The 27,233-nt window shown below is 43.2% G+C and overlaps 1 protein-coding gene across 2 annotated transcripts in view; it reads left to right on the top strand.

The window, feature by feature from the left end:
• The window catches only part of FILIP1L (filamin A interacting protein 1 like), a 1,652,893-nt gene that overhangs the window by 501,943 nt on the left and 1,123,717 nt on the right, over positions 1–27,233 (top strand). Inside the window, exon 3 of one of the 2 annotated variants that reach the window (XM_069637213.1) lies at positions 13,823–13,932. The exons of the other annotated variant lie outside the window; for it this stretch is intronic. The gene's annotated coding sequence lies outside the window, so the exon portion shown is untranslated. The remainder of the gene's footprint in view (positions 1–13,822; positions 13,933–27,233) is intronic. 2 annotated transcript variants of the gene reach the window in all.

Here is a 27,233-nt window from a genome sequence, read left to right on the forward strand (position 1 = left end):
CTCCAAAACAAAATTCAGCAGAAAAAAGAAGCATTAAATCTACAGTGCTCGTCAAAAAACCCTCTGCCTCGCGCATCACTGACAGCACACAATAATACATTCCATTTTTCTAAAATGTCTATTCTGGAAGTAGAAAAAATAATCCTGTCACTGAAGCCCTCCAACTGCAAAGGCGACATTTGTCCAGCACAATTTATAAAAGATGCTGCTATAGAATTATCTCCATTCATTACTAAACTAATCAATGCCTCCTTTGCATCAGGTACCATCCCGGCCAATCTTAAACAATCTTGGGTGCTCCCTCACCTCAAGAAACAGACACTAGATCCCCTCATCCCGACCAATTACCGTCACATCACCACGGTTCCATTTCTACTTAAAATATTGGACAAAGCTGCCTATAATCAAATTCAACAACATCTTGAATGGTAGGCAAGAGACAATCTGGCTTCCGCTCACTACACGGAACAGAAACAGCCTTAATTGATTTTAAATCACAAATAGACGAGCTGAGAGACAAAGGAGGGACAATACTTATGCTCTTACTTGATCTCTCAGTCGCATTTGATCTGGTCGATCATAAGGTCCTCTGCAGACACCTTGACTCAGCTGCCCACTTCTCCCAGGAAGCTATCCGATGGATTGAATCCTTCCTGAGCGAGAGAACGATGAGAGTTTTCCCCCCATCGCCAGCCGCTGACCCGACCCCTATTCAGTGCGGTGTTCCGCAGGGCTCCTGTGTCTCGCCAACGCTCTACAATATTTTCACCAAGCCGTTGTTTGATGATCTGGACCTTCTGGGTGTCACCTACATGAACTATGTAGACGACAATCAGATTCTCCTCCCGCTTTCTGGGGATCACAGTAAGGACACATAGTTGGTGAACAAGGTATATCTTATCATCCAAGCATGGATGGCCACTCATGGCCTATGCTTGAACGATGATAAGACTGAGCTGTTGATATTGGGTTCACAGGCCAACATCAAAAAACTAGGGCAGTAGTTTGCCTCATTTAATATCGACGGGAATACTATCAACGACTCCAAGGAGGGAAAAACCCTTGGTTTCGATTTGGATTGCATACTGTCTTTTGACAAACAATTAAAATCCCTAATTCATCCACGGCTCACACCTGCAAGTTGCTAAGAGCAGGTAAACCCTTCCTTTCGGAGGATAGTTGTCTGATTCTGGCCAGAGCCTTAATACTCTCCAGAATTGACTATTATAACGCCCTTTACAGTGGGGCCAGTAAAACTACTATTCGGAAGCACCAGATATTACAAAACAATGCCTTAAGAGCAGCCCTAGGTACTAATAAAAGAACTCATATTTCATCCCTCAGACGCCAACATAAATACTAGTAAAAGAACTCATATTTCATCCCTCAGACGCCAACATAAATGGCTATCCACAGGCAATAAAATTTAGCTTAAGACACTCGCACAAAGCCCTTAACAATGCTGCCTATAGCTACCTGTCAGATAAATTCCAAAGAAGAATCTCCACCAGGCCAACTAGAGCTGGCAATACTAATTGTCTGACTATACCTAGATTTAGACTCACCGCTATTGGTGGCAATAGTTTCCCTGTAAAGGCAGCGAAACTATGGAATACTATTCCTCAAGACCTGCGTAGGGACCAACCTTTCCTACACTTTAGTAAAAATGTTATCAAACATATCATCTCGATCAACCCATAGTCTCCTACCCCTTTTGGCCGCTCACCCATTATCCTTTACATAACGGCATGCTACCTTTGAAACACAAGTGGAATCTGCTCCAATTGTGAGTCTATTGCTACATGGTAGTGGAGCATTTTGTAATTTGTATATTTGAACATTGTCTACTGTTGAAACTTATAGCCATTTATGTCTCTACTCTACCTGTGAGTCTGAGGGCTCCACAGAGCGAATAATCCTTGAATTATATATTTGTACATTAGATATTATTGTAACTATATAGCTTCCTATTTGCACTCTGATCTGCGCTCTGTATCTACTGTAACTGCTATTATATTTGCTTATCTCCATACATTGTATAACTATGTAAGCTTTGCATCTGCATATTGTTGCGCCCTATTACCTCTGAGTCTGGTACGCGTAATTAAGTGAATAAACAAACAAACAAACAAACAAATGTGTTTGCACCCTCTTGAGACATTTGCCATGTTATGATGTTGAGCTCATTGTACTGGTAGGTGGACTTAATGCCATGACTATCGCCCTCACAAACCCCCTTTGATATCCACGAGGAAGGGGACTCAAAGACTGTGTTATTAGCTGATACCCAAGGAGGTGGAGAGGAAAAAAAACAGGTACCTTTCTACCCATAGCTGAAAAAGAATTGACAAGCCGTTAGTAATATTTTTTAAAAACTGGGAATCCACACAACAAGGTCACCACAATACAAGTACCTGTGTAGGTATCCAACCAAACTGGTAAACTAAATATGGACGCGCAAAGGGGACCTATTCTTCAAGCTGGCACGATGGCCCGCTATAGGAAACATAAATTATGCGGGAATGGTCCAAAATGAGAAAATAATTCCGGGAGTGGGGGAAGGAATCAGAAATTCGAAGTCACTTGGAGATCCACATACAAAGTCCACAGCCCTTCTAATCAATATAACAACAGTAAACCGGTTAATTATTAATTACTCATACACCTATTAAAAATGGTGGGTGAATGCACAAGAATCTGCTTCTTCTTGTATGAAATATTCATAATGTTGCTGTAATTTCAAGGTCAAAATTATTACACAATAGCAAAACTATGAATACATTGTAAGTGAAAGACACATAGTTGGGGTTTAGTATGCCTTGGTTTTGGCACACAGAATCCATAAAACTTAAATTGAAGGCAGAATTCCCCAAGTTCCCTTCATCCAAAGTAATTTCGCACACCCATAGTTATTAGTGCAGAGTTGCAGTGCTCGAAACCATCAGCGTAACCCCACAATGTCTTGTCATCTAGTGCTATCCATGCTCATGCTTTCTTTAGTGATCCTGTGGGGAGCCTGCTAACAACAACACAATGCATTGCCTTTTCCAATCATAGTCCCAACCAAGACCTTTCCAGTGGAAAAACACAGGGGATGGACGATGCAGGGTTTACTTAGGAGTCAATTAAAAGAATCCAGGAGAGCAAGAAGGGCAGGTTTGAACTTAGCCAGGTGGACATGAAGCTGGAAAAAGCTGGCAGCCAGAAAGTATCAGAATGAAAAAAACAATACCCGCACCCACACTCCCACCCTTAGGTGAACCTCACAGATGGCGTTCAAAAGCGATCAAGTGGCAACCACACTGGAGGGTTCACACATTTCGGCAGGCGGAAGAGAGCTGCAGGGGAGCTGAGATGAAAGGCTAGGAAACAACAAGCAAGGTTGCAAACAGGCAGGAGGAACGACAAGCAATCAGGGATACATTCCAAATCAGTGAACAGTGGACGAACATCAATGATCAATCATCGGCATAAGACACAATAGCAGTGAGGAGAACACACCGTTGTGGGAACATATGGAAACACTTCTAGCCAGATGACATCACATGCTCGGGTTTCTTAACAACGCACTGCAGGAATGGGGCAACATCTGTCATGATTCAAGCCATCAGCCTGGGTGGCAAAACAAAGTGTGGTGTATGGTCTCACCATGCTCAACCCTGGGTGTGGCAGCGAGCAGATCCTTACAACAGGAGCAACTATACGAGTATCACAATATAAAGATGAGTGTTGTGTGGATGCATGGTGTCGTAGGGTGTAAGTCATGCGGGCTACTGGGTTGGTTAGTGGTGTGGGTCTACATAGCTCCGATAGGCTGATTTGTGAAGTGAGTACTTAGATTCAATTTCCTTTTCATCACAATGTCACTGAGCACATTACTTGAAATACTTGCTTTGGGTTAAAAAACAGAGTGCATTTAAATAATATGTAAACAAAGATATCAAATCAAATATCTAACATAGCTTTGCTGTTGAAAGAACAGTTTTTCCATGCGTCCTCACGGAAGGGAAGCTTCTGTTTGTAGGAAGACATCCACTCAACCCCAGGAAAGTGACTTTCCGTTGTTGTAGTGCTGTGTGTTGTGTGTCGCTAGGGTTAGGCTCTGCATTCCCATGTATGTATCAAGCATTTCCTGAACAATAAATGATCTAGTAATAAAAAACTATGATTTTTGGGGAAGGAATAACTTACACAACTGAGCTGCATTAACATAGAAATTCCTACCCTAGTCTCTCTGGTGCATCAGGCTCAAGCAGTACTAGTGGGTGGTTATGCCATCCTCTGCATACTCGTCATCTTAGCCAGTAGCATCAGGAACAAGTTCAAGGTCACACAAATGTGATTGCACCCTACCCTCACCTGGCAGAATAGGTCCAGTGCAGGGCAAGGAAGTGCTGGGTTATCTTCCGGAAAAGCAGGGGGCATACATTTTTGGCAGACAGACATGTTCTTCTTTCTATGATGATTGAGCCTACATCACTAAAAACATGTTCAGAGTTGAGGCTGGCTGGGGCACACAATATATTTGATTGTCAGCCTGCTTAATGTTGGTCCCTGCTCTATTCTGCTACGCCATAAAGCTGAGGCTTTCCAAGTATAGAAACAGTTCATTATCTGCATGTTGCTGATCAAGCCTTCCCTCTACTGTCCTTGGCACGGGCTAATTGTTACGATGGCTGTGTGTTGTATATAACTTTGGCTAAACCTTTCTAAATAGGGTTCCCTACTTCACACTGAAATTGGAAAGCTCCTGTAGAGTAGAGGAAGACTTGAACGTGTGCTTCTGTGCTCACTAGTTACAGAGTGAGGAGACACTGTACAAGCTGAGGATTGCTACCTTGTTATGTCTTTTGCCCATGATCATGGGCAAAAAAGACAGAATAGTGAAGGCTGCCTGCCCCGACCAAAGCTCAGGTGCTGACGTGTGCGGCAGGAAGAGGGAAGTCTTGAGGAGCAGGTAAGTATTTTTGAGAGTGTGTGTCTGTGTGTGTATTTTTGGGATGGTTGGAGTGATGGGGGAAACATTGTTGTGGTGGGGAATGTAGGAGGCAGGGGAGCCAAGGGTGTTCTGATGGAAAGGAGAAGGTGGGAGCAGGGGGCGGGTGAGGAAGCAGCTTCCAGAGAGGTCTGGGGGGCAAACCCCCAAAATTGTCATAATCCTGCCTGTTGAAGCCACGGAAAAAAGCCTTAAAAAAGTAGCCTTTTTTGTTGTGTCAGCCTTCAACATGCAGATTTATGATATAGATCCATTCCCACTGTCCTGGACGTTTGGTGGGAGTGGTGGTGGAGCTACTGGAATTGCCCTGTACAGCGTAAGGGAAGTTGCAAGTAACACATCTACCTATCATGTGCCTCAATTCGGTCCGCAATCCATATATTATATCTTGCCAGTAGCATGGGTTTAAAAATGCGTCACGGAAGAACTCCTCAAAGCCGAGCATGTCTATTCTGATCTTGGCATTTTTTTAACCACTAATGTTTGAATGTTTGATGTTGCCCAGACCCAGGACTTCAAAATCCTCCATTTCCTAATTTCCTGGCCCATTTTCGCAAACCAGTCTTTGAGCGCATGCATCCCATGGATCTCATCACTGGTGGTTGTCTTTTCATTGCTGACAGTTTTGCAGCAATTTCAAATAGTGTCAGAAGCTGGAAAAGCCATTTCCAAAGACCTCATTGCCTAAGAGTCAAAGACATGGATAACTTTGCTTCACCTTTCACTGTATCGCATACTCGTTGACAGCTTTTTGCTGTTCAAAGAGGCATTGAGCAAATGTAGGGTTGACTTCCATTGAGTAGAAACCTCCGCACAAAGCCGAGCAGGGGAAGGCCAATTGCAGTTTGCAATCTTCTCAGTGTCTTCAAAGCTTTTCACTGATTGGCTGAAATGACAACACACCACTATGTTGGCAACCTCTGTGTCTTTTGTGAGAAAGTCCTCCACTAAGAGGTTCAAGCATTGCACAAAACATGGAACTCGGTGGTAGATTCCATCTACAATTTCATACACAATGTTACAGCATCGCTTAGAAACAACGAGCGGCAAAACAATGAGGCCAAAAAACACCACATTTTTTAAATATGATTTTTTGGTATGTTTGCACATTTTTTCAAAATAAATAGATGGCGAGCTGTGTTAGAGAATACAAAAGGAGGGGGGGTGGTAGAGAGGTTGCGAGGGATCTCCCTCCACATTAAAAAAGGAAAAGAATTGCAAAGAAATGAAAAAACATTTTCGAAATTCAAAGAATGTTTTTGTTGTCGTTTTGGGCCTTGTCTTTTTTCGTTATTTGAACATAGATCCCAATGTTACTCTTGTTGTCACTAACAACAAAACCAACAGTCAATTCTTTTGGTATAAGACATCCAAAACCTTGGCTTTAAATACTGCCAGAATGTTTGCTGCTATGGGTGCCTGCCCCTGGCAAAAATCGAAAATGTTCTTTGCTTGTGATGTTTTTACAGTATAGCACTTAAGGTAGTGGGGTTTAAGTGGCCATGCTTAAAAGAAGCCCAACGTGCAGTTATCCGCAGGCAGTCTGTTCCCAAGTTACTAGTCCACAATTCCATTGTCGCATTAATAGGGCGCATGTTTGACTCCATTAGTGCTTTTCCGATTATCACAAGGTGTTCTGTGAAGATCAGGCACAGCAACTGTTGAAAAATATGTGCTTGGGTACATGCTAATTTGGACAGTTTTCCAAGTGGATCTACAGTCCCCTGTCACCATAATGTGTGCCTGGATTCCCATCATGTTTATGATTTTAGCAGAGCTCACAGATTACAATGTGGTCATTGTCCTGATCAATAGTGAAAACATTGTCGGGCCCTTGAGGTCTGCTTTTTGATTCTGGTAAAGTCAGTAACAGAGCTTCCTTCTTTCTGGTGGTACTGGAAGATCCTCTAGTGGACAACAGAGAAGAATTCTGGGACTCCAGGGCTGTTAGACTGCTGGCTGTTGCCGCCACTGTGTGTCAAGTCATTGTGGAAGAAAACCGGTCACAGTCTCTTATTTCAGAGGTGGCAAAAAGAGGTGATTTTATAATATGTCGCAGATGGCATCCCATATCCTGGGAAGTTGTTTTTGTTCATTGATAGTATACATTTTAAGGAGAGGGCTTGATCTGGTCATTCTGCATTGAAAACATGATACACATACTCTAAAGGCGCTGTTTATTTAGATCCTAACCCTTTGCTATGTTCTTAAGTTACTTTGCTTAGGGTTTGGCCTGAGCTCATAGTGTACATGCATGCAACAATAAGAAGGCCCCACACAGATAAAGCAATTTTTTATACATAATGACTGTATGTAATCTTTCTTTCATCTTCTGGTCCATAGTATGTGTTTCTTCCTTAGAATAGTTTTCCTGTATGTGCCTCACATTTGTATGCATTGGTGCTGGGAATATACTCTCTGTACTAACACGCGTGTGTAGTAATTCTTGTATTATCAGCTGTTGATTCCAAGGTCAACATTAGTCAATATTCTGATAGTCTTGGATTTATGATTCTACTGGCCAAAAATACCAGATTAAGAATATTCTACTTCTATGGCCCATGCTGCAGTACTTGTCTCTGTTTATGTATTATTAGATTGTTGTATTAAAAACAACACCTCAGTAGACAGTTTCTGTTTCAACAAGTACATTTTCTGATACTTAGAGTAGTTCATTACAGGTGTACCAATCACCCTTCATATGTTGATTGTAACACTCTAAGCAGGACCCCTTCTAGGGACCTTCCATCAGGATTGGTACAGACTAGTAATGTCATATGTGATGTCATCAGTGATGTCATTGATGATGCCATTTCTGAAGTCATCTTTGATGTCCTTGGTGTTAGTCTTAGCAGTGCATGGTCGTGGCACTAGTTATGGGTTCATTGTTGCATAGCTTACCATAACTGCCACATTTCTTTGGTTTTTCAATTTTACCTTGAAACCATAACATAATTTTAACAAAGGTTTTTTTCAATGAATTTCATAGGTTTCTAATAGGGCAACTTAACCACAATGTCCCTTTAACAGCTTTATGTTCACTGAATATATATAAGTATAAGAAATGTGCCTAAATAAAACAAAAATTAAATGGTTTACATGTTTTCATTTACATGGTCCAAACAATTCTAAAAGATGTATAAGAAATGCATCATGTTTTTCACTTTTTAATGATTTGTAAATCATGTTGTACATCAATTTTCCCCATCCTTGCCAATGGAAAACAAAGAGCTTGGCACTGCAGTGGCGCGCTTGCGCACACAACGAAACAAAGAAATGTCCGAGCAAACAAAATACCAACATGCTCACAATCACTCCCAGACCAGTCATGCGAGAAAAACAGGAAGTGGAAGTGTATACTATATAGCGGCCTACCACCTGCAGTCCATAGAATGGTCATCTTAGTCATTCAAGTAATTGGTTGATAAGAAATCATTTCAGCACACTGTATTTCACTGGAATATTGCTCCACACCCACTTTCGTTATTCAGTGGGTAGCATTGTCAAAATGTACTCTTCGGTTACAAATGTTAGCAGAGCAGACAGAACACAGAACCTCCAACTCATCCTTTAACATGCTAATAAATAAATATGCATATTTATATGCCCACAAAACCAGATCTGTCTGCATTTATGGTGCAGCTGAAAAGCGTTGAAGCTAGACGATGTTTGTAAAGTTTTGCAAACTTCACGAAGTGTGCGACAGTGAAATTTGAGAACTTTGCACAGCCTCGCTTTTATATTGCTCTTCTCCTTGGCACTTTCTTTTGCCACCATTTTTCTGTACAGCTGCACCCTCGCCGCCCTATTCTTTCTCATTGCTTCCCATTCAATCATCTAGCCTACTGACCACTGGTGGCCTTCCTTAATGGGTGATAGTTTGATGCCCTCCCATTAAGCAGAACCCACCACTGCTTGCATGCAGAGTGCTTTCTATCAGTAGGTCGCAGGGTAAACCTGAACTACAGCATCCCGCATGGGGGCCTGCAGGACATCAATCCTTGCAAGCAGAAAGTTATGCATTGGAAGCCCAGCCAAGAAAAGGCATGAGGACATCAATTTTGGCACTTGTATGTCCTGTTATTAGTCATGGAGAGGAAAGAGTCATGGATGGAAGCATTGATATATGATATAATGATGTGCTTTTATAACGCGTCTGTACACAAGTGTTTCTAGGTACGACACGACAGGGAGGGGGAAACAAGGGAGGATGAAATAACGATCTTACTAGGCCTTGTGTCATTCAGATTGCGCAAGTGCTCAGAAGAGGGAAGGGGAGAAGTGTCAGGGTGGAGGGGAAGGGGGAAGTGCAGTTAACTCACAAGTGCAGCCAACAGTGGCCTCATAAGTGCAGAGAGAAGGGACTGTAGATTTGCAGATAGAGACCCTATGGTGCTGGGGGGCCTGGAGGCAGTGAAAGGGCAACTGGACATGCAGGAGCATGGGCCCGAGTATAGAGGGTGCCCAGGTGACCAGTGCATGCAGCAGGTGCATCAGCAGGGGAGAGGAATAGAGAAAGCAGAAGCGAAAAGGAAGGTCTTGAGTTTCTTCAGGAACGGGAGGTGGTTCTGCTCAAGTTTGAGAGAGGCAGGGAGGCTGTTTCAGAGGGAGGCCCCAGCCAAGGAGATAGATCTGTCCCCAACTCTCTGCTTGAAGAAGAGTCTGAGCCTCAGAGAGTTGGAGGTGGATGAGCAAAGAGCTCAAGACGAAAGATGTTTTGGAAGAGAAAGTTGGATGTAGAGCAGTCCCAGGCCAGGGAAAGCCTTGTGGACAATGCAGAGGGTCTTGAAGTTGATCCTTGAAGCCATAGGGAGCCAGTGAAGAGATTTCAGAGCTGGAGAGATACGATCCCTGGGCTTGAGGCCAAGGGCAAGTCTTGCAGTCCTGTTCTGGATAAGTTGTAAAGATCAAAGAGTAGAGGCAGGGAGATTTAGAAAGAGGCTCTTGCAATAGTCCAGCCTACAGAGGAACAGAGCTCTGGAGACAGTGAGCTTCTGGGGGAAAGTGAGAAAAGGAATAATACCTCTGAGGAGGTGCAGCTCATAGTTTCACTTCTTAGAGACATCAGAGATTTGAGGAGAGAAGGAGAGGGTGGAGTCGCAAATGACATCAAGTTTCTTAGCCTCACAGAAAGGAGCAGAAGAGTACGCAGAGTGGGTGGCCAGAGAGAGAGAGAGAGAGAGAGAGAAAAGGAGGGAGTGTGTGTCCCAATGAGGAGGATCTCAATCTTACTGGCATTAAGGCAAAGATCATTGGCGGAACACCCTTCCCGAATTGTGGCCAGACAGTCTGGTATGAGAGAAGAAGCCGAGGTGGCTGACGGGAGCCTGAAAGAAAGCTGAGTGTCATCCGCCTAACATTGAAATTTGGAGCAGAAAGTAGCGATGCAGTGGGCAAGAGGTGCCAGGTAGTGGTTGAAGATCCAGGGAGAGGGGATAGACCCCTGGGGAACACCACAACTAGAGAGAGAGATAGAAGAAAGGAAAGGCCGCAGTTGGACATGAGAGGGCCGGTCGTTTAGAAAGGAGGTAAACCAGGCCCGAGCCTGATCAGTAATACCAAGGTTGTCCCGGAGACGATTGAGCAGGATGGCATGGTTAACCTTGTCAAAAGCAGAAGGTAGATCAAGGAGAATGAGGACAGAAGGGAGATTAGAGTCAAGATGGTGGAGAAAGTCTTTCCAGGTGTTCAGGAGAACAGTTTCCATGCTTCTGGCAGCTCTGAGGCCAGGCTGGCGGTCATAGAGGCATTAATCATTAAGTATTAATCACTTTACCTGTCCAATTGCTTTTGAGGGCCCAGAACCAGATCAGGGAAAAGAGCAAAGCCATGGACAAGGTAGAAATAAAAATTAAAACGTGTGTGTGAGAGAGAGAGAGAGCAATGCTGCAGTTTCAAGTGCAGTGTTTGCAACATGGAGCAAACCATGTGAACTTCCTGCTCCCTTGCCCAATACTTGCAACCTTGGGTCCTCTGTGATAACAGCATCTGACTGCAATAATACATCACTATTTGCTGCCTGGTATTAACCTCTAAATATTCGGACAACATGTCCATTTATTGCTTACCATTCTACAAAAACTGTAATCTCCACCCTCATGCCCTGCAAACACAACTATTGCCTGTGAACACTCTTTGGCCTTCCTCTCTACTATTTCCTCCCTTTAGGCAAAGTCCTCAACTTCGTTAGGCACACTCTTTACAACCTACCCATATCCTTTCCCACTTATACCTACCAACACCATGGTGATTGGCTTTCCATGCTCAACCACTCCCTTTTCAAGTTCCTCCTCCTTCTCCACAAAGCTATCAATGGATTTTGTCCACAGTAGCTGGCTGATTGAATCTCTGTCTACTTACCTCCTCATTCCTCTGCTCCTCCTGACCAACCTCTCTTTCCCATTCCCCGTGCTATCTGCTCTTTCTGCCTACTTGCCGTGTTCCATTAGAACCTGCTCCCCATCACAATCAAAGCCACTATGACAGTGGATTCCATCAAAGCTTCTTTTAAACCTCACCAACTTGCAAATTACGTCACTTTGTCCACCCCATTCTCCCTTCCTGATCACACCAGTGCCTCCAGTGCTGTGTAGTCATGTCAATTTTTATATTTGTACAGTGCTCCACTTTTTTTTTTTACTTTACTTGCCCTTCTAGATAAATGTTATCTCTGTAACGCACCTTTTTTTAATGGTTTGATTTTGTTGCTGGTCTATGTCCTACTTTGTTCACACCCTCATATGTTGGCACAACATTTATTCTCATCATTGTGTTACTGCACAGGCACCCCATCTAGAGAATACCTTTGCCATCTGAAAATATGTTATTTCCAGTCATTTCTGATCGAAATTGACATTGCAAATCTTTAAATAGATATAAATCAAACATAAGCACGGTGTGCAACATTGGGACACAAGTATGTTAGTCAGGGCCACTTGGGGCCGGACCTAGGGGCTGGAGACATGATGAGTTGTCACCAGGGCACAGAGAGTGACATTGATGCTTAAGTGTAGCAGTGAGGGACACATGGGGCAGAACGCAAACTCTGACAGCCTCATTGGGCAGAATCAGGCACTGAGAGAAACATTCAGTAGAACTAGGGCAGTGAGAGGAACATGGCCAGAACAAAGGGAGTGAGGGTGACATGGGGCCAAACGCAGTCAGGAAGATCAATATGAGAGCAACATGAGGCTGGACAGGGGGAATCAGCAGCTTCAGCATTTGCTTTAGAGTGGCAACACTGGCATATATTCTTGAACTAGCCTAGTACATTTCTTTGAGTAAGTCACATAATTATCTTTGTCCACAACCAACAATCAAAGGGGGTCTACTAGCATGTGGCATGTTTTGACAAAGCCTAATGATTTTCTTTGAGCACAGCCAGCATGGAGATGCGTTACACAATCCTTCTGTGTATTGTTGGCAAGCATTGCCTCTGTTCCCTACAGTACTGAGTGCACATTATATTGCCTTTTGGCCAATTTATTTCAAATATGTGCTGTAAAAAGCACATTTTTCATAAGTTTTATGCAGAGTCTGAGGGCAATGGTTCCCTCCCCGCTCAACACACACTCACCTCTCTATGTTGATTAACACCTGGACAGCCCTACTTTTATCTTGCTCTTCTATAATTTGGGGAAAGTATTAACTCTCCATCCCAGGTGCTTCTTTTTATTGTGATCCATTCGTCAGTCGGGAGACCTTTTCCTACTACTTTTTGTAGCACCAAAAAGCAATTGAGTTTAAAGTGTGCACTGGATGACTCAATCAACATACACATTACGGAGATAGTTAAGTGAGTAGCCACTGGCTTCACAACCTCTGGATTAATAATACTGGTGTGTGAACAAGCATTGGCGAAGCCAAGAGGTTTGGCTTTTGTGTAGGCATCAGGGAGGCATTGATCAGACACTGATATAATGGTGCGATTGAGCGATAACATATCAACAACTTCAAATTGGTGCGAGTACCTGGGCATATGATGTCAGTGCCTTAAAAATGTGTATCTAATACTGATATGCATGCACAAACTGTTGGCTTTGTCAATGTTTCTTTTTGACGGGGGTTCATGAAAGGAAAAGATGTGAGGACACACATATTGGTTTTAAATGAAGTTACTTAAGCAAGACATTTCTATTAGCCCAACAGACCATTTGCATTACAATAAAGCCATTAACTCTTAAAAGACATGTTACTAATAGCTCTAAGAGATTCCAAGAGGATCAGTATTGGCTGGGGACAGGTAGTGAGTGGGAATGACTAAAGGGTTTAGCATGATTTTGGATAGTTACTAGGTGGGGAAATAATCAGACACTGCCCACAGGCTGTGTGTCTCCCCGCGCACCCACCCTCTTGCTATCTGTGCTCCAGTGCAATAATTTCAGCTCATAGATGGTGCTAAAGTGCCATTTAATAGCCAAAACTAATGATGCTAAGTCAAAAGGCTAGCTATCAGAAATGCAGTAACCTGTGGGAGCACCCTACTCCCACCCCATTGCCGCCCCCCCACCCCAAACACACACGCACACATGTACATGCACACTTGTACAGGCATTTCAATTAGCAGAAATGGAAGAGGGACTATATCAACACTGTCGCTTCTGAGTGATTATGGGCGTGTGTAACATTTCATTGAGAGACCCTTTTAAAGTAGTAGCTGCCATCATATGTTCTGTCCCTCATCCATACAGGCTACGTATTCCTTTTTCCAGTGACAGGTTCTTTGTAAGTGGTCTAAGATGTAATATCTTCTGAACAACAGCGCCCAAGCAGAATATGAGTTTGGGTAATCGAAACATCTGCCAACGGTTTACCTTTGCATTCCAGCCTGGGCCTACGAATTACTGGAGAGGTGTCTGCACAAGACCCACAAAACCAGACTTGACGTGCAAGATAGAAGGGAACCAGTCGGAGAACTTCAATCCTGCCCTTAAAAGGTAAATAAAAATCATCATGCTGTATCCCGCCGCGCGATTCCACAGACGCGGCTGCTACTTCTGCTCTCACAAACATAACATATAACAAACAGAACAATTTGTTTTAGTAAATATTTATCCCTTGACTACGTTTCTCAGATTTTCCACTGTAAAGTGTGCCAAAATGTTTAAACAAACACTGGGAGAAAATGCAGGTTATGGCGCAGCATTTTAACGATGTTATGGGAAGAAAAGAAAAGGGTCGCCCGCGTGTAAGTGTTGTTTTTTGTGGATCGCTCCGCGCCAGTGTTGTCAGTGAAGTGTCATCACAAACTGCGGGTGATCTTGCGTGCAGTGTAAGATTTGAATGCCGCCCTTTGGGCAGGATATTTATTTTTTCGTTGTGTTACTGTGATTTGTACCATGCATCACTGCCACGTACGTGGCCTCCAGGCGCTCTGGCGGATCTAAAGGAGAGATCGGTGGGTTAGGTAATAGGCGTAGACCGGATAGGGCCTGAGCGAGCAAGGCCCGCCCAAAATCTGTAAATGCCCACTCAACAGCGCTCTCTGTGGTGGGCCAACCAACCTTAGATTCAGGCCCCACATTTTACACAATCCTGGCTAGGCCTGTGGTTAGGTTAGTGGGGAGAGGGGGGCCATTGCCGGGGGGCTTCTTTGCTCCTGGGTAAAAGAGTGCCGTTCGGGAGTACCGGGTACTGTGTGCATAGGTGGTCTGTGTCGAGGGCAGAGAGGCATTTGTGTCCAGATGGGAGCCTTGAGTGCCCGCGTTGCCAGCGTGCATTGGCCAGGGTGGTGGTATGTTAGTTGGTTGTATAGGTGTACAGTTCTGTTGTCTGAGGTCTGCAGGGAGGCATTTTAAATGTCTGTGTGTTTTGGGGGTAAAGAAGATAGTGTTAGTGTTGGGAAGAACAAGCTAGGATGCTAAGGCGCAAAATAAAATAAGGTAACAGTTAAAGCACGGCAAAAAAAATCCTACGGGGGAAACAAATATCCGAGTGCGTTGAGGAGCAAAATAGAGCGGACCACAATTAAAGTAGGGCAAATAATTCATGCAGAGCTGGGCTACGATTAAAGTAGATCGGAGCGCGAATGGCAACAGACAATATAGAAGTATAAAAACAGGGAAAATGGGCGAGGATTTGTGAGTCTTGAGGTAACTGTGAAATCGTGGTATTTTAAACATTTCCCTGTGTGAATCCAGCTAATTATGAGTTGAGATCGCAGCAGCATTTGAGCATGGGGTGTATAGAAGTACTGCATAGGGCCAACAATCTCTACCGCAGTACTTAATAGGTACCCCATTTTTGTAAATATCCCATGTGATTACAACTCATAATTTGGTGGTATTACATTTTAAACAAAGGCGGCATTTAAAATACCACAGGTGGCATTACAGAAACGTTGCAATTCGCACAATGGCAACAATTGCCTTAATTCAAAAAACGAATTAATTCAATTCATTTTTCACCAGAACAAGGTTTGCCCTATGTATAGTCAGTTTTGCCAGGTGCAACAAAACATTGAAATAATGTATTTTGCATAAGGTCAATTCAAGCCTTAGTACTAATTGCACTTGCAACAGTGCAAGGTTTCTGTAACAACGCCTTTTGCAATTGGGAAATGTTTTACACTTGCACCCAGGCAACATTTCGGTGATACTGTAACTTTTGCCAATAGCACCAGACTCATAATGATGCTGTAAGAATACTTAGGACCCGATTCATGGAATTTTTTTGCCCCCTTCCATGTGACGTTGCACTGCTGAAAAGTGGATTTGCACCGCCGACACAAACCCTGATTCATGGCATTGTGCAAAGTGTATTTTTGCAGTACAAAGTCTGTGCAAAGTCATTTTGTACTGCAAAAATGACTATGCACTGACTTTGCACTGCAAAAATACACTTTGCACAGTTCCATGAATCAAGGTTTGTGCCAGCAGTGCAAAGTCACTTTTCAGCAGTGCAAAGTCACTCTGAATCAGGCAAATATTCCATTAATCGGGCTCTTACTGTTTTCGCGCCTCCATAAGTTGTCGGTACATTTCACTGATGAACTCTCTAAAAGATGTATTTGAATGTTATATTTACAGAGACTTTTGTGATTCAGAAGTATTGTTTGGCCACAATACAATGCCATACAATAGCCTAGTCTACATTCCACAAATGTCTCTGCTAAAGTACTTTATGTTTTTTATTCTCAAATATCATTGAACAAAAAGATCAAATGATACACTGTATAAAAAGGACACCCGACTGTCACAGGGAAGGGGTAGTGGTATGTCTTGTTATGTGTCTGCACTATTATATATTGTTGCTTGGCCCTGCTTTGAAAGGCTGCACTCGCTCAAGTGTGGTATTCTACACAGTGCTATGTTATGCTAATCCGTGTCATGTTGTCATCTGTAGGAACATGTCATGAAACATTTTCTCTGCTGGGATATATGTGTTTTGGTCCCAAAGGTAAATGCATCTGAACTAGAATCTCCCTGAGTGTGGCTTGTGTTTTTTTTTTTCACTTGCATTTCCCTATACTTGTTCACCTATTGCTTCTTTTATTGTTTGAGGTCATGATGCTGGTTTCCGTTAGTATCAGCTGTTGAGGTCATGTTATTTCAGCTTGGCAGATGAAAATCGATGGTCTTGATGGTTGCCCTTAGCAACTGCCAGAGGTTTAACATTAATTCTAAACTTTCCAGCATCACCTCTTTGTTTTTGCTTTGTCGTCCTGGGTATTCCCAGACCCGAGAGACCTAAGCTACTCCTCACTGATGAGGCCCAATGAGGCCGAAACATGTCTGCGGATGCTTGTGGTCTCGTGCAGAAGGGGTCTGATGAAGCAGTTCGGGCTGGACTGCCCTTTTGGGGGTGGGACCAAGCATGACTTGCATATGGTCTTTACCCTTACTGTAATGGCTTGGCAGGTGAAGAACGATGGTCTGGAGGGTTGCCCCGAACAATGCCAGTGGTTAAGATTCAGTCTAAACCTTCCAGCCATCACCTCTTTGTTTTTGCTTTCTCACCACGAGTGAACAGGTATGCCCAGATGTGGGTCCTGTGCCTGTTGGGCCTAGAGACCCAAGCTATTCCTCACTGATGAAGCCCAATGAGGCCGAAACATGTCTGCGGATGCTTGTGGTCTCGTGCAGAAGGGGTCTGACCTAGCAGTTCGGGCTGGACTGTCCTTTTGGGGGTGGGACCAAGCATGACTTGCATATGGTCTTTACCCTTACTGTAATGTCTTGGCAGGTGAAGAACGATGGTCTGGAGGGTTGCCCAGAGCAATGCCAGAGGTTAAGATTAATTCTAAACCTTCCAGCCATCACCTCTTTCATTTTGCTGTAGTCCCCCAGACGGGGACGGGTATGCCCAGATTTGGGTCCTGTGCCTGTTGGGCCTAGAGACCCAAGCAATTCCTCACTGATGCGGTCCAATGAGGCTGAAACATGTCTGGGGATGCTTGTGGTCTTGTGCAGAAGAGGTCTGACCTAGCAATTCGGGCTGGACTGCCCTTTTGGGGGTGGTACCAAGCATGAGTTGCGTATGATCTTTCCCCTTACTGTAATGACTTGGCAGGTGAAGAACGATGGTTTGGGGTGTTGCCCAGTGCAATTGCCTGAGGTTCACGTTTTATTGTAAACTTTCCAGCCTTCACCTCTTTGTTTTTGTATTATGTGATATGTCATTATGTTTTTTTGCTTTAATATTCAATGTTAATATGCCTGGAAGCAGCCATAAGGAGGCAGGTAGAACTCCCCTAAACATGTAAATAAAATAACTGGTGGAAGTGGGATGTAGAGGAACAAAAAAGGAACAGGAGGTAAACCCACAAATGTAATTTGGTAACTAGACTTTACATCCCTCTTTTGACCTAAGACTTGCAAAGCCTGGATTATGCAGATGAATTCCAGTAAGCGCCCAGCCTCAGTTTAAGAGGATTCCTGTCTCACGCACTTCTGCAACCATTCACATGAAGGTCCTTGCAGGTTTTAGGAGCCTCCAGGAAGCATGACCTGGTGATCTTACTCCCAGGACAGTGGTGGTGGAAATTCTATCCTCGTTTAAATGTGTCCATATTTCCTTCCAACTTTCCCATCTACAGAACGTATCAATTTGTGGCCGTTTTGGGCCTATAGAAAGAAATACGAAGGGCATTGCCCTCTGTGTTTTTCTTGTGCATGGTTTCAAGATGCGTAGTGTGGCAACGGCACCATAGCGTTGTGGAACGCTTAAAGGTCTGACCACTGCTGATCCAAAAACAGTGTTTCTGACCTTAAGCACTTTGAACAAAAGTGCAAGCCTAGGTGGTTATGAGAGAGGCTACCATGGTGTTTACTCAGTGCAGTATAACATATTTCTTGCTTGCATAACATAAACGGGAAAAGCTACAAGGCAAATTAGCATTTCTGACATCCAAGCCCTCCCAAATGTTGTTATTGCAAAGATTCCCCGTTATACACACTGCCTGGATCACAATTTCTCTTGCCTATGAGTCAATTCTAGGGCACGCCCATTCTCTCCACTTTGGCTGGCAGGCTGGCTGAGGGGCCCCTCAGTGATGATCGTTGGCGCAGTAGTGTTCAGGTTTGTTGGCTTGGGTCCTGAAAGCTGCCCTCAGTGCTGTATGGTGGCATTACTGCGGCATAAAGTGTTATGTGCGCCACCCTGTGCACATAACAGTGTTATGTGCACAGGGTGGCATAGCCTCATGGTAACAGTAAAAGTATAGTAACATACCATGAGAGAAGGGTGTTAGTCTGTCACTGCATACAGAAGCACAGATATATGGCCCTTTCCTTCCTACCTACCTTCCCCTTTTGGTCCCACATCCACCTACGCCTTTCAAGTAGCTTAATAAATACACCCTGCATCGGACCCTCGGGCTATATTTTCTCACTAGTCAAGGCTAACTATTAAGATGCTGTGATGGCCTCCTTCTAAGTAAGGCACCATCCTTTCTCGGCCTAAGCAAAATAAAATCTAGCATGACATGACATGGAGCAAACTCTTAATTAATAATAACCTGTCTGACCTTAAGCTGCCAGGCCTTTTTTAATTTGACCCTTCCACTCCATCCCCTTACCTTCTGTTACCAACAACATTCGCCTTTACACAGTCTATCCTTCACTATGCTACTCTTGGCTTTGTCCTGGCCATCAAAGAATGAACATTTTGGAGTTTGTCTGGAGGAACAAAGTATGGTGACACCAAGGGCAATGAGCCACCAAACTTCCAGGATTGCCAGAACACACTGTTGATTCCCTTATGCATCCAACATTACATCATGTACTGACTTACTATTCTCCAAAACTCCCTAGAAAACCAGCACAATTGGCACAACACTGTAGGACTTATCCTCCTCCTCCCTTTCGCAGGACGGTGGTCCACCTAAAAGAACTACCACGCACCCATGCGGGAATATGCAAAAATATTCTTCCCTCATTGTATCCCAATGTCCCTGTGTTTGTAGCATCTATTTCCTATTTTCCGATCCTCTTATCTTCCCCTCGCTCATTTTCTTTCTTCCAGCAGACTAAGTTCTGGATTACTTGGTCGGGGCACAGCACGCCACTCCATGGAGGAGCCAAGGCACTCTAACACTACTAAGGTGGTGATTTGGCACAATATGGAAGCCTATTATAACCTAATGTAACTTAAATACACTTTACTGGGCAATTGAAACAAAATAATTGTGAATGATTATTTGTATGGAAATTAATGTTTTGTTTTTTACATTTTAAACTATATTCCTATGTCAGAGTTTGTTTCCTTTTGAATTCCTCTAGTTGGTTTATTGTGTATTCTTTTTGTTGTTGCTTTTAATTGTATGATGTGTTTTGTGCACTGTTGTTCCATCTGTATTTTTAAATGAATTGTTACAAGGGCTGAGTAGCCAAATACAAGTAAATCACTACCTTGAATTGAATTTGCGTATTCCGTGAGGTTTGCTCTTCATAAAACAAATGTTAATACTTATGACAAAAACCAACGTTATTTTCCCTACTCCCTCCGAAGTGAATTGACACTGGAAATGAAGGGAGAAAGTACCCTTTGTAGTTTGCAAAAATGTGCGCGTGATGGTGAGGCAACCACATAGTGAATGATCAACTGTGCCAACTGCTGAGCCTGTCATAATGGTACTGAAGGGTACCAGCATAGTGATGGGCAGGGCTCTTTGATAAGGGATGTGGTTTTTGAGAGCAAGTTTCAAAACATCTGAATGAACATTGCACAGAGGGTTTGTCACTGCTACCACATTTAGTGGAGGACGCACACACTCTCACCTTACTCTGCGTCCACCATTTTGAGCATTTTGCATACCTGTCCCATTCTATTTGAAAATTGTTATTCCAGTCCTGTCTTTTTAGTTTTGACCTATAAGCAAAACTACTTCATCAGTGTACCACTAGTGGGGATTTGACATTTGAAGCGGGGCACGCAGATTATAGGTGTTCTTTGGTCACTAAACCACCCATTGAGTGGCCAAATAATCCATGTGGCCATTCCCAACCACTAGCTGCCCATCTCCACTGAAACTATATCCTCCTGAGAAGTCTTTTATGATCGCTCACTCAAGCAGGAATCCCACTATGAGAGTGAGGGAGCAAAGCTCTCTCCCATCTCGTTGAAAGAGCTGGCAATTATTTCACCCAGAACAATGATCAAAGAAAAGGAGGCTGGCTACCCCTCCCTTACTTTATAACAATGATCAAAGAAAAAGAAGCTGGCTACCCCTTTCCCTTACTTTTTCTAAAGGCACACAATGCTTTCCCTTCTTGGTTTGCCTGACCATCAGCTGTTATTCTGCTTATGGTTTCAGGGAGAGTATCATTTTATGCTGTATGCAAGACAATACACTTAGATACATATGAAAAATAGTGACTGGGGTTAGTATGATAGTGGTGTCCCTACTATTAAATCATAACACATAGGTTTACAAGGTGCCTTTTCTAATCTGAAGAGCACGGCATAAGTCAGATTTCCTTATTCCAGGCACAATATTTTTAGTCTGTATCTAAGTGTATTGTCTTGTAGTGCATTTTTCGGTCACATGCACATGATTTAAAAATGTATGTTGTTTTTTTAATCTTTGTGATTTAACGATGAAGACCGTCTGGGCTTTTCTATGTTTTGCAAGAATAAAATTGTTTTTGGTACACAAAAGCAACTGAGTAAAGTGATACTCTCTCTGAAACCATAAGCAGAATAATAGCATATGGTTAGGCAAACCAAGAATGGAAAGCATTGAGTGCCTTTAAAAAAAAAGTAAGGGGGGGAGCCTATCAGAGAAGAGGATTTGCTCTTGAAGGGTCAGGTAAGCACATATGCCTCTCTATCCCCCATGGGTGGACCTGCAACTTATCCTTTACAAGTTTCTTTTAGCCATTCTTACAAGAGCAAGATTTAATAATCTGCCTGCGGAAGCTGTTCCCTGTAAGTGGTCGAAGCATCCCTCTGATTCTCTGAATAGTTGTTGTTTATGCAGAGGCGTTGAATCTCTTAGACATCTTCTAGTTTGCCCTTTGCATGACAAATTCAGGAAAATGTTTCTTTTGGGCATACTTAGGCACTCTGGGTTGAGACAACATCGACCGGCTATGTCTTTTTATTAGTGTCAACTAATTTGTCAGTCAATTTCGCCCTAGCATGTTTTTTGAAGAAAGTATGGGTAAGAAGATGCAAATTACTGGAGGGAAAAGGTTGAGACAGGACTTTCTGTAGAGTCACATGCTTGGAGGCACTTTGCTCTTATCTGTTTGTCTAATTAATGTATTGTGTGTTTTAAACTATTGTAAAATATTGTTATTACTGTTTTTATTAAGGATTGCAATCCGAATAAACTTTTAAATGAAAAGTCTTTATGCTAGCTCCTTCAAGCAGTAACATCAAACTGTTGCATTTCTGTGTTATTTCCAAGCAGTCTGCTGTGAGTTAATGGTTTACTTGCAGGTGTAAGGGCACTACTAGTGTAACACAAAATGTCTTAATTAAGTGTGCCTTCTACCACTTGATTTATCGCTGTTTCTTGCACTGATGTTCTATAAAAAATATGCATTGGTAAAGTAAAAAGTTTTGGATTGTGTGTAGGTATTAGACAGCTGTTTTCTAGACACTGCTATTGTATGTCCAGGTAATCACACCATTTTCTAGATTTTGCCATTTTACGACCAGGTATTACCAGTATGATAGTGCCTGTCAAGTGCCTGTCAAGTGCCTATCCTCTGCCTACACAAAAGCCAGAACTGTTGAATTTACCAGTGCTTGTTTTCTCGGCATTCTGGGTTCTGTAATCCTGGGTTTATACTGGGTGAATCCTGGAGTACATCTTGCATATGGACAGGGGCATATCAGTGTGTATGCTGTTAATAAGATCAAACTGTTGGTTGACCCACGTAGAGTATTTTGTGTCCTTCTATTTTGAGTAAACTAAAGCACTCATGAGAGTCCAATTAAAAGCAGGTCGTCTTCTGGGCAGGCCCATAGCTTTAGGTTCCTGGCTAGAAAGTCAGCACAGCGTATGTGCCAGGAAGGGATTGGGAATGCCACAAGCGGCAAACGAGACTATGCTCATCAAGAAGATGCGCGTGGGATCACATATTCTCATTTCTCTTCATTTGGCGGCTATTTTTAATTCTCTTATTTGAAGGAGCAACCAGGGCTCATGAGACAGTGGCAATCCACTCCAAAAAACACCATTACACCACATAAACTAAGAGCAGGAACTCAGTCAGGACTGCACAGGCCACCAATGCCTACTACAACTGCACCAAAGAGATCATAGGTATTCACATTGTACATTTGTTCTTTCATTATCAGTACCACGGGGGGGGCGGTGGTAGCCTCTCAGCCAATCAGGAGGCTTTGAATGGGGGCTTTTACTACACAGTAAAACCCCCTCTCTGAACCTTCTCAGAACTGAAAGCCGCCATCTTCCCTGGGATTCAGGTAAGTACGCTCTCCTGCATCCCCTTTCCCCACCCAGAGCCATCTTTTCCACATCTCCAATCCCCCCACACCTGCCCCATTTACCTGGTGCTGCCTTCTCCCTCGCCAGCGTGACAATGTCTGCCATGGAAAGTGGGGAGGGACTATGTGTAGTTCCCTTCTCCCCGATCCATGGTGGTTATCTTGTTAAATTGAGAAACGGCAAACACGCCATTACTCAACTTGGAAAAAACTGTTGGTATCACAGTACAACGTGCCAGGATACTAATAGCAATAAACCCCTCTTAGTGGGGGCATTACCATGGAAGGTCATGCCTAAGGCTACATTGAAGCTCTCGTGAGTGCATTACCTGGCATCTCTTTTACATGGATTTCAAACTGGGAAAACAAGACCCAACATGATTGTGATAACAGAGATATGCTGGTGATGTGGTGGTAATTGTTTCGAGCCAACAAATCGAGATGTTTTGTGATGGGGCCGCCATTTAAAAGGAAGACGTGCTAACCCCAATATGTACAGTACTCATCGTGGATGGTTGAAGGACAACGCAAGTCGGATTTGGCAGCAAATAAAACTGTTGTGGGGTTGTGGGATCAGAAGGAGGTGATCATCATTCAGTTAGTTTAATGTGCAGCCCTTTACTGGTACCCCCTAGAAAGAAATGAGCTACTGTCTGTGGTTTTATTGTTGCTTGCTGTCAACCTGCTTCGTTTGCAAATCATGTTACTGAATGGATGCCACGGACGTACAATGCATGTTTAGCATCTAATTGCACCTTTATTCCAATCATAACAACATGGAGTGACAGGGGTTGGTACTGCCTTTGTAGCCAAGTGGATAGGAGACCTCACCTGGATCAAGATTCTTTTTCTTCTGAAGCTCTAGCTAGAGCAGGGTTGTCCAACTCCAGGCTTCGAGGGCCACAAACATGTTCGATTTTCAGGATCACCCTCATTAATATTCATGAGCTAAATGTGCATACAATTATTCTTTATTGTATTCAAACTTCTTCTCATGAATATGAATGAGGGATATCCTGAAAACCCATTAGGAGTCTGAACCTGAGGTGTGGAGTTGGACAACCCCGAACTAGAAGAACCTTCATAACAGACGCTTACCTCTAAAGCATCATACGTGGATCACCACTTGGAGCGCTGATGAGATGGAGCAGGAGAACTAGTTTGGAGATGAGCCCCTTGCCCCAGTTCAAATATTCCAAAAGCCCCACAGTCCAGACATCGATCCCTGGTTTGTTGTGCCTAGGAAATGAAGCTGGTCTCGCTAAGGATGCCGCTCAAAGCCGGAACATATCTGCAGTCGCGACTAGATATGGTCTATCAGTTTAGGCTGAATTGCTACTTTTATGGGGTTCGGGCAAGATTAATATGGTTTTTACACTTCTGCACTGACACAAGCAGGCTAAATAAAGGAAGCTTTCAAAAGCAGATGCCAGTGGTTGTGATTAAATCATAACTGTTCATCCATTATTTTTTTTCTATTTTTAGGATCAGGAGGATACTTGGTATGTTAAATTACGAATACTTGAATCAATTGTCCTCTCTGCACTAATCCACCCATGTTAAGACCCTGCTGCATGAGTTATTTCTGGTAGAAGGTCTGAGTTGCTGCCATGTGAAGAGTAGTTTCTAAAAAATGTCTTACACAAATTTAAGAAGCAACACGTTCATGGTTTGACTCCAGATGCGGACATCATTCCAGTGGTGGATTTCTGATTCCTAATCCATACCTCATGTTAGAATTCTGTTCTTTTTTCACCTACTATTGCAAGATTTAGATTCAATCATGAATGCAATGTATGTAGGATCATCAGAGAGTGAAATGTTGATCCATGAGACGAGAGTGAAATGCTAGACTGGCAGACATTTTTTCCAGGATCCATTGCTGGTTATTCCAATCTACGAATGGGACCATCAGATGAGCATGGATTGACCTCAGTGGATCACAGAGAGGATCAGTGTAATGGCGCTGAAGCTAATCACATCCTGTTTTGTGCTCTCATCAGGCATGAAGATGGTTACATAAGGGCCTCATCACGAGTTGGGGCGGTGCAGTAAAAAAACAGTGGTAATACTGTGGAATCAGAAAAATACAATATTAAGGCTTTTACACCATGCAAAAGGAAAATACACCGACACAGGCTTGTAAAGATTCCCAGAATCTTTATTACAAAACTGAACAGTTATACAACAAAGTACACAAATAGCTATTTGGCCGTCAATACATCACAGAGACCACCAGCAGGGTTCAATGTGAGCAGTGAGCAGGATTTGCTAGCTGGACATCGGCATATTTATACATTTTCGTTATAACGATGTCCAGCCTCTTTCAAGTTAATCATGTACTGGGCTAGGGTCATGCCAGGTTCGTTCCTAATTTACATATCTCGTGCATGCGGTTTACTTTTTAATACATTTACTAACAAACATTATTATTCTCTAGTTTAACGTTACACTCTTTACACATTGCTTTAATACAGATCAAACAAATGTTTCGCATGTCGTATTTGGATAGAGTTATTGTTCTTGTATACTTGTAGGTTAACATCGCTGATTCAAGTAATCCCCTGATCCCGACGTCAACAAAGGACAAGGTCTACATGACCCTAACATGTAGCCTGAAGGCAGGTTGGACATTAACTCTCCTACAGAGGATGAAGAGGTTAAGGCAAGAACAAGAGCACACGAGACGGCCATCTTAGACTACAGGGTGACTTTGTACAATAAACTAAAGTGGCGGCTCTAACCTAAAATGGAGGCTTGATTCACTTGAGGTCACGACCTTGTAATACGAATTTCCTCGCAAAGCGACTGGGCATAGGCCAACATATACAATGAGGATGAAACAATATTATATCGGTTCTAACAATACTGTTACCACCGCATTACCGCACCACCCAACTACGAGTTGGGTGGAAAGTTGGAGGATTCACCTCCAGCTCTGGGCTGGAGTTAAATCTGCTGACTTTCGGCCCATTTTCGGTGCAACTACCGCATTGCAATTACCACCACGGTACTTAAAAGGCCCCATTGGACTAAAAGGAAATCGAGACTTACACCACCACCACCACTTGTAATCATGCGGTAATAGCACCGGACCAAGTGTCGGTAACAGTAATTGTGTTCGACAGTATTCCGGCAGATTAACCGCCGGGATACTGCCCAACTCGTGATGAGACCCTAGGTAGGTCTCCTGCAAGGTTTCAGTATTTCGAAACAGATTCTACAATGGGTAACCAAACCACCTTTTGATAACAAATCCTTTTTCGGTCCAGTATCCTTTAATGCAAAGATGCAAAATGTAGCCTGACGGCTTAATTCTGATGTTCGTGGAAAATAAGAAAAGGGTTGTTCGGTAGTAGAATGGCAATTATTTCATTTGCATATTATTCTGTTCAACAGCAGGATTAGTTAACTGCACAGCTTTCTCAATCAATACATTTATCAAGCAACTTTATTTCTGCATCACCACCACAAAAGTGCAATGCACAATCAATAGACACATAAACTGAATAAGACAGAACAGGGATAACAAAAATACAGCAGCAAATGACACAAGATATAAAAAGTCCCCAAAATAATTTGAAACAGCGGAAAGGCCAAGATCATTAGACAAGAAATGTAGTTTAGTTCTTTCGGCAAGCGCTTTCCTAGATTACTGGATTGAAAACTAAACTCCCTGAAGGATGTTGCATCTATGTCTGTTTGCATAGCAACTGCCCTAGCTACCAGTGCAAACATAACTTTGCGCTGCTATTCTCGTCCCTCACGGCCATAATTCCTCCAGGTATTTTAATCAGAAAAGCACATCACACTTTCAGGTGTCGCACCAGTTGTGAGGTGGTGCACTGACCGCAATACGATTTGGAACATAAATGCTCCTTTCAATAAGTGGTGCCAAGTGAGGAAAGAAGCAGATTGAACAGTGGAAAGGAATGAAGTCAAGAGTGGATTCTACCGATGTGATTAGTGCCTAACCTTGGGTTAGCTGGGGATGTTAAAACATCCATGGGTTGAGAAGTTGAGGAAATGTGGGATGCACACGAAGGGCCTGATTTACAGAATTGATTGCACGCTGAAAAGGGACTTTGCACACTGATCAGTGCGCTGCACACCTTTCAGCGATTCATGCAACGGACTTTGCGTACCATCACATGGCTTTGCCCGGGCCTGTCACATCTTTGTGTGAAGTCGAATGCTGTGCAGGAGACTCCACACAAAGTGTTGGACGGGTCTATGCAAGGAAATAAATAGGGAGCAGAACATGTATATTCCCCATTCCCCACACAGATTGAGGAAGAACAAGGATTTACAAGGGCATGTTGAGGGATGGGCCATG

This window comes from Ambystoma mexicanum, chromosome 7p, assembly GCF_040938575.1.
Source record: "Ambystoma mexicanum isolate Mex_15411 chromosome 7p, UKY_AmexF1_1, whole genome shotgun sequence".
Classification (NCBI taxonomy): domain Eukaryota; kingdom Metazoa; phylum Chordata; class Amphibia; order Caudata; family Ambystomatidae; genus Ambystoma; species Ambystoma mexicanum.